Below are 17,866 nucleotides of genomic sequence, written 5' to 3'. Positions count from 1 at the left end.
TGTAGAAAGCTGGAATGGCTCCGCCTACCTCCTCGTTATCTCAAAAGTTGCGATCTTGGATAGCAGTCGATGATGCATTTACTACGGATGGTAAAGTTATTTTTTGTCGAGTGTGCGATAAAAAAGTTGGGTGCACTATGAAGTCTCAATTAGATCAACATGTTCGCACTTCACTTCATGTGAAAAACAAACAACTACGGAGTGAAAAGAAGCAAGTTTTACTAACCCAGATGCAAGAGGATTCTTCATTCAGTGTGTTTTACAAGGAAATGTGCGAAGCAATGATTGCAGCAAACATCCCTTGGTATAAAATTCAAGTACCGAAGTTCCGGGATTTTCTGGAAAAATATTGTGGCCGTAAACTTCCTGACGAGTCAACCCTTCAAAAGCGATATCTTCCACATTCCTACAAAGAAACTTTAGAATCAATTAGGGCAGAAGTAGGCAGTTCCTATGTGTGGATTTCCATCGACGAAACAACTGATGCTTTGGGACGGTATGTAAGTAATTTCATTGTTGGAACGCTAATTGCTGATTCTCCATCTACACCACATCTCATTGCATGCAAAGTTCTAGAGCGTACTAATCATTCCACCATAGCACGATTTGTGAATGACAGTCTTAAATTGTTGTATCCGGATGGCGTACAAGAAGAGAGAGTTCTTCTCATGTTCACAGACAGTGCGTCATACATGTTAAAAGCTGCTACGGCACTTAAAGTGTTTTATCCTAACTTGATCCACTTTACTTGCTTGGCACATGCTCTCCAACGCATTGCTGAGGAGGTGAGAGGCAATTTCCCGGAAGTCAACCAACTTATTTCTTCCACGAAAAAGGTGTTTCTGAAGGCACCACAACCTGTGCAAGTTTACAAGGAACAATTGCCAGGTGTACCACTTCCTCCGGAACCTATTCTTACTAGATGGGGCACTTGGATCCGGGCAAGTAAGTTTTACAACGAACATTTTGAAGAAGTGAAATCTGTGCTTGACTCATTTTCGGCGGACTCAGCTGTATCGGTACGCACTGCTCAAAATCTCTTCAAGGACACCAAACTTGCTTGCGATATGTCATACATAAACAGCAATTTTGGTTGGATTGATACAAGCATAAAAAAACTTGAAACTGTTGGGCTTCCTCTCCTGGAAGCCATGGATATATATGAGGATGCAAGAAAGAAACTGTCTGCTGTTGGAGGAGATGTGGGAGAGAAAGCTCGAAGAAAATTTGACGCAGTGACTGAAAGAAACCCAGGTTACGTCAGCTTATTTACAGTGAGGCGCATTCTCAATGGTGAAACGGTTAACCCTCCTAATGATATTTCTCCCGACCACATTCACCTCCTGAAGTACGCTCCGGTTACTTCTTGTGACGTGGAGAGAAGTTTCTCTGCGTACAAGAACATATCTGATCGGCGACAAACATTTACTTCTGAATATTTGGAAATGTACCTGGTAACATATTGTAAGTTAAATAATTAAATACAGTGCCTGCCCCAAGATCAAAGGTAACCTGAATTTTTGTAAGTCCTTTTTGAGTGAAAAATTTGGGCAACGAAAATTTACTACTGAACATTTTGAATGGTACCTGGTGACATTGTATATTAAATATGGAATATATTCAAATTGTGGTTAATATTTTTGCTCTATAAGAACATAAAAAATACTTAATGTAAGCATTGTAATATTGTAACTTCAATTTTTGTAAGTCTTTTTGAAATAGACATATCCCTTTGTGAGGAAAAAATGTAACAAAAATAGGAAGTAACGTTTGGAATAAATATTTATAGTACATATTTCATTATGAATTTACATATTTTTTACATATTTCAGACATTTTTATTACATATTTATGTACATATTTTAGGGGTTGATATTACATAAAAATCCGGGCTTTACTGATGAGGTCAAAAGAATGAGCCTATGTTTTGGGGAAATACCCTATTTGAATGACCAAGTAGTTCGAAAAACAGATCGTGTAAATGTATTTATTTCAGAGTAAGAATAATAACTACAATCTCAAATTAAAAATGATTATATCCTGATAATTTACAAATGAATTTGTGCCTTGTGTGTAATACAAATTTCAGTTACATGTTAGTGCAAAAATGTTTGAGTTCAACCAGTGCGAAGTACGGACCTAGCTGATTGAACATGTTGATTACATGGATGTCGACCATATTACTATTAATATTGCTTTATTTAACACGAAAAAAATAGAATTTTTATGTCCATATTTTTGAGCAAACGTTGTCGGAAATTGTGTAGATCGATGTGTATAGGTCACGTATTTACTTTCTGCCCATAATAAAGGATATTCAGTTCCTTCTCTAATAACATAGCCCTACTTACTCGTATTATGTTCCAGTTCTATAACATTATGGTAAATGTTACGTCAAATAAATATAATATCCAACAATGAAGTTTTACGACTTCATTAAATTTTAATAGCCTATTTCACAAATATATTGTGGATAATTTTGTACCTATTTACTCAATACAAACAATGGATATTATATTATATATACTATCCCTTTGTAGAATATCTCTATCAAAAACAGCAAAATCTTTTTCATTGTTGCGATATAGTTAATGAACTATATAAAAAATTTGTACCTCAAAGTAGCATTTAAGGTCTCAAAGTAGCATTTAAGGTGTATTGAAATTTAAGAAGGAAAATCTGTGGACAAGGTATTCAAGTGAAAATTTACTATTTAAAGAATAATGATTCATACCTTTGCCCGATTCATTGTGGTGGCTTACAAAAATGTACGTAACAGCACAACAATGCTCACATGTTAACCGTTTCTTAGAGCTTGTCTTGTAAAAATGTCTCAAAGAATGGCAGAATTAACTGGCAAATTCAATTAACAAGGGAAAAGAAAGTAAGTATGGCTTACATAATAATTAAATGCACTCTTCCCAACTTCTTAATTGACCGCTCAGAAAGAATTCTAAGTCCGGAATTTGTAAACGTAGCAACATTGCACTTAAGCGCCAAACAGAAATAGTAAATTGGATTAAGTATCTTGAGTAATTTTTACGATTCTGCGTGCTCGACTTTAAATTAGATAAGTTTGAAACACTGAATAGGACTTTTCTCCACCTAAAGGAAATTGCCATCAAGTTTGAGCAGAAAGAGGAGTTTATGCGATTTTATTCACAATACCCTGCATGATATCAAACAGTTCTCAAAAAATCATGATTTTCACAAATTGTGGAGAAAAATGTGCTTGGAATAGAAGAAAGTTTATGCTTTCACACACGTCAACATGTTTTTAATTGCATGTTCTGAGTAGGTTGTTGTAGAGCAGTTGGTTAGAACGTAGTATCCTTATTTTTCGTCAAGCATGAAAGGTCGTGTGGTTCAAATCGAACCCTCTCCTCTTTTTTTTTCCTAGCTGAAAACACGCCGTTGGTATTAGAACATTAAAAGTTAATCCGATGCACACTTCGAGGGATGTCCCTTGTGCGCATTTTTTCCCCTTAGAAGCTTAATGGTTATTAAATTGATTCCCATGATTTACGGTTAAAACTTTTTTCATTTTAGCTAGTGTTCATAAGTTGAGTTAACACACACAGTATGACCAATTCACATATCGCATGTATTCGGAATGCTGTATGTAATGTTATTTAAGATATGTATTGTATTGTTCTGCACACCTAAAGTGTTCATTATTTCGTTTCGATATACTAACACACACAGACACTGAGAGAATTATGTTAAGCAATCATGTAGTGCAGTACTGTAACGAAGGGGATGTTTAAGGTTCAAATGGCTAAGATTGGTTATGTTGTGTCCGTTTCTTCTGACTGATAATACTCTCACCTCCATCTTCCGATGCGTCTAAAACTAATAGCAAATCACCAATTCACGTAAGGAAATGCCTATTGTGACCAAGATTCATGCGATATGCAAAGCAGAGAATGATCGTTAATTCGCCACTGCTTTGTATCCAAAATACTTGTCTTATTTCAACGAAGTATTTGAATTAACAATCTTTCCACTAAATTCGCAATATTCAGAACCAACCCCTCAGACTTAGCTCTACCTATCTTGATTCTGCGCATTCCACGTGACACATGATTGCCTCCTACCATCGAAATAGCTTCAGGAAATGCTGCACCTCTTACTGTTTCCTTTCACCTCGTGAAATACACACACCAAAGTTAATTTCCAAGCACGGTGGATAAACTTTACGCCCAACGCTACACTCTTGAAAAAAAGAAAAGTCATGCCTCCATAGAGAATCGAACCTACGATCACCCTCTTCATGGTTGGTTGATTTGTTGATTTGGTGTTTTAAGTCCACTTTATGCACAGTAAGGCTAATCGGGACTGGACCTACAGTTTAAAGTGGGATCCGAACCACTATGTACCTCCGGTTATCGAACCCGGGATCCCACCCTCTTTATGAACAATCACGCTATATCTACTCCAAGTAGATCACGATAAACTTAGCTACCAGTTTAAAGAAGCCAATACATACATGATGTCATGTCTATAATTTCCTCCAGGTGGAGGAGAACCTGTTCAGTGTTTCAAACTGCACATGAATTTCCCTACTTTCAATTTCAGAACGAAGAACCGTAAAAAGGAATTCAGCACTCTCATATCTACTTACGAGTTTTGTTTAATTAATTATGTATTGTATTACTAGTTTAGGGTTTCTGCCATCATGGAATGTGAAAGAATGAAAATTCACAAGAGTATTTTTTTTATTTAGAAAGAAGAACTGTTACAAGTTGGCTCTGAAGTACTATGTTGCCAAATTTACGAATTCAGGACTGAATTTTTTCAGGGCGGACAATAAGATGTCGCGAAGAGTACATAGGGATGCACAAGTATTACTAGGTAAATTGTCCATGGCTATTTTTATTAATTTCGCTTGAATCCTATGAGTTTTTAAGGAATAGATGTTTATGTATACTGGTGTAGGTTGTCAGCAGCGTCTGATACTTTAAATTCTAAAACCTCTCATTGGTTAAAACATAAAATGAGCATGGTAATGGACAATTTGCTTGATAATGCTTATACAGCCCACTGCACGTCATTTCTCACAACAGTGTGTCACTAATTCTTGGTTCCCTTGGAGATAGGTCTGGGTTTATCTGAACTCTGTTATTGTTAGAAGGCAACAATACTTGCATGTTGTTTCTATAGAACTTATCATCTTAAAATGAAAGCTGTTTTGTCATGAAACTAAAAAAAAAAAAAAATAGATCTCAAAATTCAATCAACGAAAAATACATGTAAGTAAGGGTTATATAATAATAATAGAAATTGAACATATTTGTTTTTTTGTTCGCTCAGTAAACTTCAAGAATTCGAAATTTCATTTGCATCAGGAATTTTATTTTGTTATAATGAGGGGGTGCATGGTAAATGCCGTCACAGAAACATGACACGACTATAAAATTCAATCACTATTCAATACCTATTATTATTAATAGAAAATTAAACATTCAAATGATATTAAGCATATATTTAAGCGATTGTCAATTATCACTTGATGCTCAATTATTAATTGTGACGTGTTACCACAATGAACAGCCACTTGACTGTGCTAATTAGTGATGAACTAAATATCTGTTGATTTTCATTTTCCTTAATAGCAACACAAAATATTAGTACCTCCATGAATATTTCCATAAAGATTTAAATTAAGACATGTTTGTTAGGTTTGTAAAGGAAGAACATAAACTTATTACATTAATTTTTCGAGCACTGTATACTGTGTGAAAGTACGTTTTTATACTACTGTTTCCTTTACTTCGTTAAATTTGACAATGACGCCAAATCTATTAACATTACTTACACATAAAAACAAGACAAACGTTTGATGAAATGAATATTAAAATATTTATTTAATTAGTTGCTGCCATCAACAGAGATAAACTCATATTACAGAAGGTAGTTTCACAAATACATTTATCCTATCAATTATCATAACATAGGATGAATTTCAACATAGTAGTAAAAAGATGTCTTCTGTAATCAAGACAAGGGATTCGATTCTTGGTGAAGACACAATGCATTGGTTCGATCCTTACTTCACAGTTCAACTAGCGTATTTGAGGATAAAGAAACAAACTTTTATTTAGCTTTACATATCAGTTGTTATTGGAAGTTCAGGGAACGAATTGAATTGTACACGAAATTCCATTTCTATTTCACAGGCATTGTCACACTTCACCAACCGAGAAATGCTGGATGATGCAACTAAATTCGACTTCCTATCCGAGCTAAGATGTCAAAGAAGGCAACATGGAGGAAGACATCCCAGCGACAGCGCCTGTCAAGAGGAGTGCCTTGTTAGAAGCAGGTAAACTATGATATCAATGAAAATGTTAGCTGCAGTCGCTCTTCTCCTCCACGCAATCCCTTTCCCTCTCACGCGTTTATTGATCGAGCCCTCTTGAGTTACTACTTGCCAGGGACGGCGCCAGAAATTTTAGACCGGGTGGGCAGAAGCTGTATATTGATAGATTAGGGTGGGCAGGTATAAATGCAAGGCCATATATAAATACATGTTTCTGATTATATTATTTTCATCATATGAGTTTGACTGAAACTTGGGGGTTAATGATCACTTTTCTTTGTTTACAAGGTTTTTGCAACTGACAAATGTATCTGAATGTATGTTTGTAGTAACGGATGCCAGAACCTGGGGGCAAGGACAGTTTACTTTTTTGGTATAACAGTCTTAGCATTAAGAGGCCATAGTGCGGTTGCAGCAAGTTGCAAAATGTGGCGGGGGGAACTCCCCCCTCGCTCCTCCTAATCGCCGCTACTAAGTATTTGGATTAAAATTAATGTCTTATTGGGAATGTAAGCACACACACACACACACGGAAGAACCATTTTTTTGTTTATTCTTATCCCTAGGCTTATGAAAGGCTATTTTGATCAAATATCGCTCAAAAGTAATAATCAAGTAACATTGAAAAATCTGTTAAGAATTGAATAGATTTGCTAAGTTGCTATTCGTTTTCTGAAGTAAGTCTTTGTTACTCATGCGGGAGAAGTAACACACGTATGGTTAGATGAACACATGCACTCAGGGGGATCATTGACGCACCTGCGTCATAGGAACTTTGGGGGGAGGACAAGATTTTATATCAATTCTATAAATCTTCAGACAAAGCAAAAATGGGGGAGGTCGTTTCGTTTGATTGACTTGTTATTGATTTCTAGTTGTGGTTATTATGTACAGTTTCTCTTCCTACCTGTGGTTGATCGCGGCGTTGGGGTTGAAATGAAACACTCTTATGCCTATAGAATCGGTTTGGATGGGAGGGGAGGGGAGGCGTGCTGTTCGCATTAATACAAGGTTAGTCAAGCAGTCAAACTGTTAAGAATAAGGTTCAGTACGCTAACAGTGAGCCTGGGCAGTTTTGTACGCTTTATGTTAGCAAACATGAAAGCCTAAAGTACCTAAGGTATACATATATTGCTTAAACATGTCTGTATTATATTGTTCCGCAATATATGTATATATTTTAGAGAAGAAGTAAAAAATAAGTAAGCATACTTGCATATTTGTGCGAAATAAGCCAAGTGACAGCATGAAACAGCTGGAAATACGCAATAGATTCGGTAATCTTAGCTCATCGAAAAGAGGCCCCAGTACTACCACTCGCGCCGAACCCTCCTGCCAAATTTCCCATTGAAGGCAATGGTGTTAGAAATCTCAGCTCATCGCAGAAGTGGTGCGAATCCCTCTTGTCTTTGCCGGTGCCGAGGACAGCCGAACGCTTCCGAACAGGCAGACCCTACGACAAGGTCAACAACCTCTACTTTCCACCACTCTTGAAGGTCTGGGTCATAACAGGCCCTTTTTTCAGCCCTCATCCCCATGCTTACAGCCACGGCAAGGTTTCTCTGGAGTCATCAAGATTCTTCCGAGTGTACAGTGGCGTGCTCAAGGAGGGGTTGGTGAGGGTCATAATCCCTGCTTAGGCTCAATAATCTTACAAAAAAAAAGAGCATCCAAGGCAGAAAATGATGGCAAAATGAGGAATTCAGGAATGACTACTAAAAAGTACACGTAACCCCTCCCCCTTCGAAAATCCTTTACGCACCACTGCGAATGTCTGCTATTTCCACTTGTTAAGAGGAAAAGCACACATTGAACGATATGAAATCTGCTTTTCATTATCAAAACAACAATTGACGGCGGACCATTAAAGTTCTTACCTTTACAGGTGACAATTGAGGTGTTTTCATTTCAGTTTCGATCATATTTAATAATTCTCATCGTATGGGATAGAATTATGTGTCTTTTGTAGTCGTAAGGTCTGTACATTGAATTGGCAATTACCTTGGCGTATATCGCACAAATATATTGTACCTCCCCCCTTCCCCTCCGTTGAAAGATCGACCCTGACGTTTGGCAAATCTTGCGATGACTACGTAAAAATGTCACGCTTTGCCACTGGTAACAAATAGTTTACATTTGTAGAATGTGATTTTGGACACAAGGAATTCATAGAAATTGATCACTTTACCCGGTAATTCATCTCTTTTTCACAGACGACTTGGGTTGTATGGCGCGACCTTTTCGAACACACTCAAATGTCTACCTCTATCCTACCCAGTATACCCTGGAAACTTTAATCTTGCAGGCGAACGAGTCTCTGGCGCCTGAAACCACAGTAAAAATAATAATTTGTGGGGTGCTGTATTTTCAGTGTCTGCGTGTATTTGTTTTCGCCCTTCGTCACTTTCATCTAATCACCATTGAACCTCATCGCCGCCATTAGCCAAAATTAGCAGAAAAGTGACTTCACATAGAACAAATCAGGCGAATCAGCAACAATTTACTCTTACAAAAGTGGAGCTGCATTAGTTCATACCCCTTCCAAAGTTTAGGTGGTAGTTTCAATTTCACAGTGTTATATTGTTGGATGAAGGCAGCTATCTCCGTGAACAATAACGTTGTTTTCCGAAAGTCTTAAATGCTTCCCTCTGGCAATACACCCTCTTAAATGAACGCATCTTCTGTGGTGATAAGATGACACCTTTCCCTTGAGTTCTTTCTGTATATATTTTTTCTTCACTGGCATAATGTTTTCGCCTTATAATGCTCATTTAATCAAGGGTCAACGGAATAAAATAAAATACTTTATAAAGTAAGTCCTTTATATCTCACAGGCAGATTGCTTCTCTTAGGAAACCCAGAGTTATCATACAAGAGATCCCAAAGTTCCAATCTTCTGACAATTAAAACTCACAAAACTGAATTTTTAGTAACTCTTTTACTCTATCAGTGGTTAGGGACTGGAATGCACTTTCACATGAAATGAGAAAATCAATTTGCATAGGTATCTTCAAAAGAAGATTAAGAGAAAGTCTTATGGAGTGATTTTTTTTGTTTTGTCAAATTAATACATGTTTAATAAATATTTGTATGGCCTGTTATGTATATAAACCTATGTATGTATCCGCCACAAATAAATAAGAGACAAATAAATAAATAAATAAAGAAGTTCTGGGTTGTACTGCCCCCTCCCCTGGTGAATCGGACTCCACTTTAAACTTTAAACTGTCCCGATTAGCCTATCCGAACATAAAAGTGGATTTAAAAACAAAGAAAGAAAATGTTCTATTGGATACTTCGTGATATTACCTTTTTTCTTTACTTCATCTGCATCTACAGATTCTGTTGACCTTTTCGGCTGAACCTCTGATGCTTCTACAGTTTAAACCATTATTATCGTGATTGGTTAGTTCTTTGACGCCCTCAAAACAAAGCTTTCCTACCAACTTCTCCTTCTTTTCAGTGACGTGCGGTGATGTCGACACTTGGGGTAGCAATCAGTGGCGTGCCCAAGAGAGGTTGGTGTGGGTCATAAACCCCCCTCCCCCTATAGGGCCCAGTATTCCTAAAAATAGAACGTCAAAGAAAGGAAAGGATTGCAAAATGAGGAAGGACTACTGAAAAGAAGCACACGTTAATCCCACCCACTTTCGAAAATCGTCAAGATGATACGATAAAATTGATGAAGGGACAAACACAAATAACACCCGTGCCGAGGTCGGGATTCGAACCCAGAACTCCTTCCTAGCGTGCAGTGATAACCACTCCCCCCCGGTTGGTTGATTTGGTGTTTAAGTCCACTTTATGTACATAAAAGCTAATTGGGACTGGACCTACAGTTTAAGTGGGATGCGAACAACTATGTGCCTCCACCGGGTACCGATCCGGAACCACTTGCACTTCCCCCACGGAGGTCGGCCGACAACAAGGATGAGTGGAAAGCTCTAACTATTCGGATACGTGGGTATCGGTAAAGTAAACTGCATTTTTTCCTCAGTGGTAAATTTCAATTGAATTTTTGAAACACCGTATTTGCATATGATTAACGTTTCTTCAAAAAAATTGTATTGCTTGATTTCCCTAATTTCTCCATCTCACGATCTCGTTACTGAAGGATCCGGGCTCGAGCCCTGGCCTGTGCATGAGTGTTCCTTTGTAACTACTTTTCATCCGTTTAATTTAATCAACGTTCATCGTCATGGCAGAATTTAGGTAAAGTGATGGAAAAGCAACGCTAAAGAAAGGGGGGGGGGGATACAAATAATTTCCTCCCAGTGCATCTGCAGGGCACTGTGAAATCAGGAGTCCAGAGTTCTGTGTTTATGATTGTCCCTAGTGACTTCCATAAGCTCATTAGCTACTTATCGCGATTAAATCTATACAGCTAGAAAAAGCAATGGGAGGTGGCAAAAATTCAATATATTAGAGGAGATAAACAGGTAACGAAACACACTTTTTTCTACTTTCTTGAATGATATTCATTTGGCTTTTTGAGTTCTGGGATACATTTTTCATTCCAAATTATTTCATTATTCACTGCAGAGTACAACACATATGAACAAGAATGCGCGCTCGTCACACGTTCGAATCCCGGCCAGAATTGTTCTTTGTGAGGTCCCCTCATCAATTTCATTATATCATCACTCATCCTCATTTTCACGATAACCAAATGTGGCAGAAAGGTGAAGGAAAATAAACCAAAACAACAACAACAATTAGATCGCGCGTTTTCTTGCCCAAATTAATACATCCGTATTTATGACTGTTTAGCTTACCCATTTTTTATTGGAGGCCAAATTATTAGTATATTTAAATAAAACACTACTAAAACGAGAGTGAGAGAGAGCGTGAGCAAATATTTGTTATTTAATCATTATATATTCCATATTTGACAAAAAGATAAAAGAAACCATAACTTTTTGGTCTGCACATAATACAAGTAAAATTACATCCCATATTATACATACATATTGTACAACGTTTAAAAGGTTGTGTAAATACAGAGAACATAAGTACTCCGGAAATTTTCCCCTGAGTTCTTTAGAGGATTTACAAAGGAATCGAAGGGAAACCAATCCCCTATCTGTCCTATAGGAGATAGACTGGAGGACCTGAAACCACGGGCTTTAAACAATGGGAGCGGGGGGCGAAGGGACAAGGGAGGTACAGGCAGAAATCTTCCCTTTCGCTTCGGGCGGTTGTCTATACCTGGATCTGGTAAGGTGGAAGAAGAACCAGCTAGGGTATCCAGCCTTGCCAGCTGATCACACCGAGGGACGAGAAGCGCGTGGAAAGAAGTGTTGCATATGAACTGATGCTTCAAGACAATAAATATTGTGATTTGAAAATATTTAGAGACGTGAGATTGATTGACCTATCTCTGCTAGACTAGCTACTCCTCAGTGCACGTCACTGCTTCATTTAATTCTACGTAAGCTAATCACAAGAAAAATCGCATGATTACGTAACTGATAGGTTAAATTTATGTGAGCAACGAAGATTTCTAAATAGAAGTAGCCACCCATTATTAATTCAATAATTCTGCAGATATTCCCAAACCCAGATAACTGTTACATTAAAATTTATACACTTCGGTTCAAAGTTGTTATTTTGTAAACCATGTAGATATTTGAAGATGACATGTAAGTAAAAATTGTAATGAAATAAAAAAAAATACACTTCTGGAATTTCAATGTAGACCTAATTAAAAAGTCGAAATAATTTATTGTGTTGCTGGAGGAAGCAACGGTAAGATGGGGTTTTATTTGTTTATTTAGAGATTATTTTAATCATACGCAGGCCGGAATTTATATAGGCTATGTGAAGGCCCGGAGCTTACAACACCAAGACCCCACCCCAATCCCCTCCTCAGTTTCAGTTATAACTTCTCGCCAAGCTACATGAGGTGGTTAGTTATACGTATTTCTACATTTTTCCATCACATCCGAAGTACCTATTTTTTTCTTTATGTGGTACTTTTCCAAGCATTTTTTTTTCCAGTGAAGGCCCAGAGATGCAGCCCTCAAAGTCACCCTAAATCCTGACCTCATCATGATCATACCCTGCATAATTTTGCACCTCCTAAGCCTAGTAGCTGCTTCTAATCATAGAAGTATTCAAATGATCACAGCTTTTTTGTTTCAAAATCTCTAGTAATTCCTTTTGCTTTCTAATGATAAACTTAAGAGGGCTTTTTATGGGATGATGATATGTGAACATTTCTAGTATAGATAATATTCATGAGTAAAATATACGTGTAATGAATACCAGAATACACTTATTTATTGAAACATTCACATATCCCAATTATATGTAAATACTTAGTGAATTTGATAGGGTGGGCAAGCGGGTGGGCACAGGAATTTTTGGGTGGGCGCTCGCCCACCCGTGCCCACCCCTGTCGCCGTCCCTGCTACTTGCGCAGAGACTTGCTTTCGTTCGTTCACGCACCAGGGATGCCCGAGATACTTTTGGGTGCGAATGTTCACTTGCATTACTAGGAATGCATGATGGTCTCAACGGTAGAATGGTGCTTCTAGCTATGAAAATGAAGATCTAGAATGACACCAAGGTGGGAAGCACTAGCCTCCTCTAAATTCCTGATAAATCGCACACAAACAACTAACTTTTAGGGTAAGCGGGGCGAATTGGGTGGGTGGGGTAACTGGGTGGTATCATGTTATTTTATTTTTATTAATTTCCTGTATTGTCATAAAAAATAACTAGTACATAGAATGATAGCTATATTCACTGGGCACTAATTGTATTTTTTTCAGCATTTTGCTTCAATTCTCTAGCGAGTAAAAAAGAATTGTTTCGGCTACTGCACTTTTCTGACTTTAAAATTGTAAAACTACGTTGTAAGTTTGTCCTGTCTTAACTAAATGTAACACTAATTTTTTGTCAAGTGGGAATTGTTTGATTTTTAGCCTTAAAACAAGTAAATATACTCCAAGGAGTATGAATCATTTTTAAAAATCTTAATACATGCACTTTAAAGGGAGGCGGGGTTTAAGGAGAGTAGAAAACTACCTTCCAATTACCCACATGTTTTTCAAAGTTTTGAGATACTCTAAAAAATTCTAAGTTGTACCAAAAAAATTTACTGTATGTATTATCATTTACATACATATATAAACTGTAAGCAGTAAGTTTTTCAAAGCCCTAGAATACTGGGATAATATTATTTTATTTAGTTTTAACAAAATTGCGAGGTTTTCTTAAAAAAACATTTGTAATTTTAAAAAAATATATTATTTTTTTCTCCTATTAAAACTGAGTGTAAAATGTAGTTTTTACTTTATTTTTAATACCCTTTTGTCCACAGACTGTAGCACTAATATCTTGTTAGTTCTTAGGTATACCTCCAAATTTTCCCATAGGGGTAATTGGGTTGTAAATTACTTTTTTTTAATGCATAGAATAAGGAGGTAAAAAAATAAAGTGTGTTTAAGCAGTGGCGTGCGGTGCTAGATCAGGCAGGGGAACAGGTCACCTCACTTGCACCCTCACCCCCCATATATGTACAGGTATGTGTGTCCGTTAATATAAAGCAGCATAACCTGTAAAATTCAACAATTATTGCAAATAAATCAAATAACGAATACTATGTGATGCATAATATTACATATTGTCAGAGGCCACGGTGGCTCAGTCGGTAACGCGTCCCGGGTTCGATCCCCGGCCGGTTCAAATCCGGGAACTTTTCTAATGTTGGAAGCGGCCCCGGCGCCCACCCAGCGTCGAATAACATGGGTACCTGGGGGAAACCCTGGGGGGTAAATGCGGTCAGGGTCGTGATGCTGATCTCATCACACCCACTCATGACCGGATCAAGAAAGTGTTGGGCGTTACCCCCACACCCCCTATACGCCTTCATGGCGTGGTGCTAAGCACAGGGGAGCACTTTACCTTCTTACCAGAAGTGACACATATTAGACACATTTATTTTACATATGGCCGTTATAATAATAAAGTAAATATGAAAATGTAAAGAAAACATTCAAAACAAAATACTTCGTTGATGAACAAGAAGCAAAAAATAATAATTTAAAACTTATTGATCAGAGAAATAAATGTTTTGTCGAACATACCTGTGTCATCTTTTTATTTGTACATCAAATCCATTCTTTCGTTAAGAACTTGTCGATAACTACATCGTAGAAGCCATGTGAGTTTTTGAGATGATTCATTATGTCTTTCTCTATCGAAATAAAGGACAAATTTGATAGTCTTTCTTCGCTTTGGGTATTCCTAGCGTAAGTTTTCACTCTTTTTAAAGTGGAAAAGGACCGTTCAACACAAGCACTAGACGCGGGAATAGTCAAAATGAGGCAACACAATTTGAAAAGTTCTGGAAAACCATCTTCACTCAGCTCAGTTGTTTTCAAGAAAGTAGTTGCTTCCGACACACTTTTCCCACTGAAGTCTTCTATATTGTAGGATGCAATAAGTTCACTACGAAAGCGGGAAAAATCAAAATGCTGGCCATATGTCTCCTTTAAAGAATTGAATGCACTTTCAGGAAAACATTTTTTATGTTCGCTCCATTTGCTTGGGTCAACAAGTTCTAGAAACTGAAGGTTTCCTAATTCTCGAAATCTTTCAGAGATTTGATGTGCAATGTTATCTACTATTTTGTTATATAGCCTTACATAACTTGTTTTGACATCAAGATCGCTTGTTCTCCTTCTTTTTGGTGGTAGTTCATGACTATCTCGTATCTTCTCCCAAAACATGTCGAAATCTGCCCTCTTTCCATTAATAATAACTTTAAATTCAGATATTTTGTGCAAGCAGTAATTGATATCCATTGCTTTCTTTTGCAGAATCTCAAAGAGAGTGTCAGTGATAGAGAAGAGTTCATTGAAAATTTCTAAGAGAAATAAGAAATCGAAATCTTGAAGTGAAGCCAGAAACCCCCGAGAAGTAAGATATGTTTCAGTGTCCCATTCATCAGGATTGTCAATAATGTTTTGCAAGAAATTTTCCAATGATAATTGATGCTCGAAAACTGTTTGAACGATTCTAGAATTGAAATTCCATCTTGTGGGTGCAACTTTGGGAAGTCGTTTTTTTACCTCTCTATCTAAAGCATGCGATCTTTTCGAAGATTTTGAAAAAAATGCTGAGAACCCAGTTATTGTTTTGAAAAATATCTTACAGTCCTTGGAATTGTTTATGGCTTGTGAAAGAACCAGATTAAGTCTGTGCGCAAAACAATGTACAAAGAGAGCATCTGGATAATTCTGTCTCACACGCGATTGCAAGCCGCTTAATTCTCCAGACATTACTGCAGCTCCATCGTAAGTCTGGGCTACCAGTTTATTTGGACCGATGCCGTATTTGAGAAGACATTCAAACACATGTTCAGCTAAAGCCGCTGCAGACCTATCTCCACTCACATCCGTAAAGCCCAAGAAACGTTCTTCAACCTTGCCATTGTTCGTCACATAGCGCATCATTGTTGAAAGTTGAGACTTGCTTGCAATGTCCGTAGTTTCATCAATTAATATCGCAACAAATGGAGTTTGGGTAATTTCCCTTTTTATTTCATTAAACATAACTCCCGCTACAGAATTAATCATATCGTTCTGAATTCTGTTGGACATTCCTGTGAATGTCTTTGCGGTAGACAAGTGGTTTGAAAGCCTTTCATCATATTCCGCAATCAAATTTATTAGTTCGATGTAATTCCCTTTATTAAGCGAAGTATTGCTTTCATCGTGATCTCTGAATGCCAATTCCTGTTTTGATAAAAAACAAGTGACATTTATCAAATGTTCCAACACCTGCCTATTCTTTTTTACATTTTCATTATGGATGGCTACATCATGACGACGTTGCTCATCGAGTTGCGTATCAATTCTTGTGAATCCAAATGTTTTTAATGCAGTAATGGCATGCAGATGGCTCTGACTCTTTTCATGACGTCCGCTAGATTTGTGGAAATTATTAATGTCACAAAACCCCGTACCGTTCCAGACCCCCTTCTCACTAACAAACAACAAACAAGGCCAACAATATAATTTGCTGCTGGACGAACACCCGGTTAACCATTTTACAGAGCTATAATAGCTAGTTTGAAAATGTCTTGTGTATGACTTCGTTTTAGTTTTTACTTCACATAGATCAGGTGTCGGTTTGCCATATAAAAGGACCGCTGTCTTTTCTGAAAACTTCAATGAACTGAAAGCTTTCGCCTTCAGCTGATCTATCACACAACACTCGAGACCCTTGCTTTCTTGTCCTACCGCTGCTCGCGTTGGAACTTCGGGATTAGATTTGGCGGAACAGGTGGATGCGAGCTGTTCCATGGCCAGCTCATTTCGAAGGATTTAACAGGCACTTACACGGTAGACGATTTTTTTAGTTCGTTAGGAATGTTAGACACAAGTTTGTAATGAGATTAGAATGTTATTGACTTACCACAATCAAAACTATCACTAGCAGGCGGTTAAATTCCACAACTCAGGAAAAACACAAAGAAAAGCGAATTCACTATATCTATCGGGGGAACAGCTTGGAGTTTCAGCTTCCGCAGTGGGTCATTTACCTTTGCGCGTGTTCGTAAATACTCGGGTCAGCAGTAGACGAGTAGGGTGAAACGACGTGGGTGGACGAGGGTACATGTAAACAAAGGTCCAGCCAGGGTGAAAGCTTCTCCTCAAGTGTTACTTTTGGAAGCGTTGATTTCGCGAGAAAGAAACGTTCTTATTATGTTAATATATAGCTAATTGTAAGTGGTTGAAAAGGGCGACAAATACGAGGGAACAGCCTATTCCCTCTGTTCCATGGAGGGACCGCCACTGTGTTTAAGAGATCGTAATTGAAGGTTCTCAAGATAATAAATTGGGTCCAAAGTCTTAAAACAAGTATCACAGCTTCGTTTTAAAAACATACCTCCCAATTCCCCCCTCTTACCCTATATCTAAAGCGGGGTTCACTGTAGCGCGGGACCTCTAGCGAGTGCCTGAGTTGCGCCTCTGGTCTCACTGACGTTAACTTCTATTTGCATTTAGCTTCAGTTGCTATTAAATAACATTACAGTATTTGGTTCTATGTGTTTCACCTTGTACTTTTCAGAGGCATGGACGACTCATGAACGACAGTCAATGGGCAATGTGAAGACAGTCAGACTCCAAATGTTGCATGTTGGGAGAACAAAAGTCATAAATGGTTGGCAAGTACAATTTACTCCATATTCTCTTTAAAATTGCAAATTTAGTTTACTGTCGATTTTGCAGCAAGCTTAGTGTTAACATGTTCAATAATTTTGTGAAATACAGCAGATTAGATATGGTGAAGTATTTTAAAAAATTAAAAGACATGCTGAGGACATCAACAGAAACTTTCTTTATTGCTTGCATTTGTTTCGTTGACAAGTAATTCTCTTCGCTATATTTTAAACGTTTATGTACGAAACGCAAAATTTTAATACAATGACCCCACAAATTTCTCATTTAATATTATAAAGAAAATTTTGTTGAGGCATCGTTGACTTAAGGAATCTGTCATTCAAATTCCTCTAATTTTGAAAACTCG

General features: G+C 37.5%; 1 long non-coding RNA gene across 1 annotated transcript; it reads left to right on the top strand.

Annotated features, from left to right (window-relative positions):
* The first annotated feature begins 5,197 nt into the window (after window positions 1-5,197).
* On the top strand, window positions 5,198-17,502 carry LOC145987220 (uncharacterized). Its single transcript, XR_014441628.1, has 3 exons — window positions 5,198-5,252; window positions 6,180-6,325; window positions 17,408-17,502. It is a non-coding gene; the product is annotated as an uncharacterized LOC145987220 (long non-coding RNA).
* Window positions 17,503-17,866: the final 364 nt, after the last annotated feature.

This window comes from Lepisma saccharinum, chromosome 4, assembly GCF_977018435.1.
Source record: "Lepisma saccharinum chromosome 4, izLepSacc3.1, whole genome shotgun sequence".
NCBI classification, from domain to species: domain Eukaryota; kingdom Metazoa; phylum Arthropoda; class Insecta; order Zygentoma; family Lepismatidae; genus Lepisma; species Lepisma saccharinum.
The sequence above is the reverse complement of the archived record's forward strand: the minus strand, read 5'-3'. Positions and strand labels throughout refer to the sequence as shown.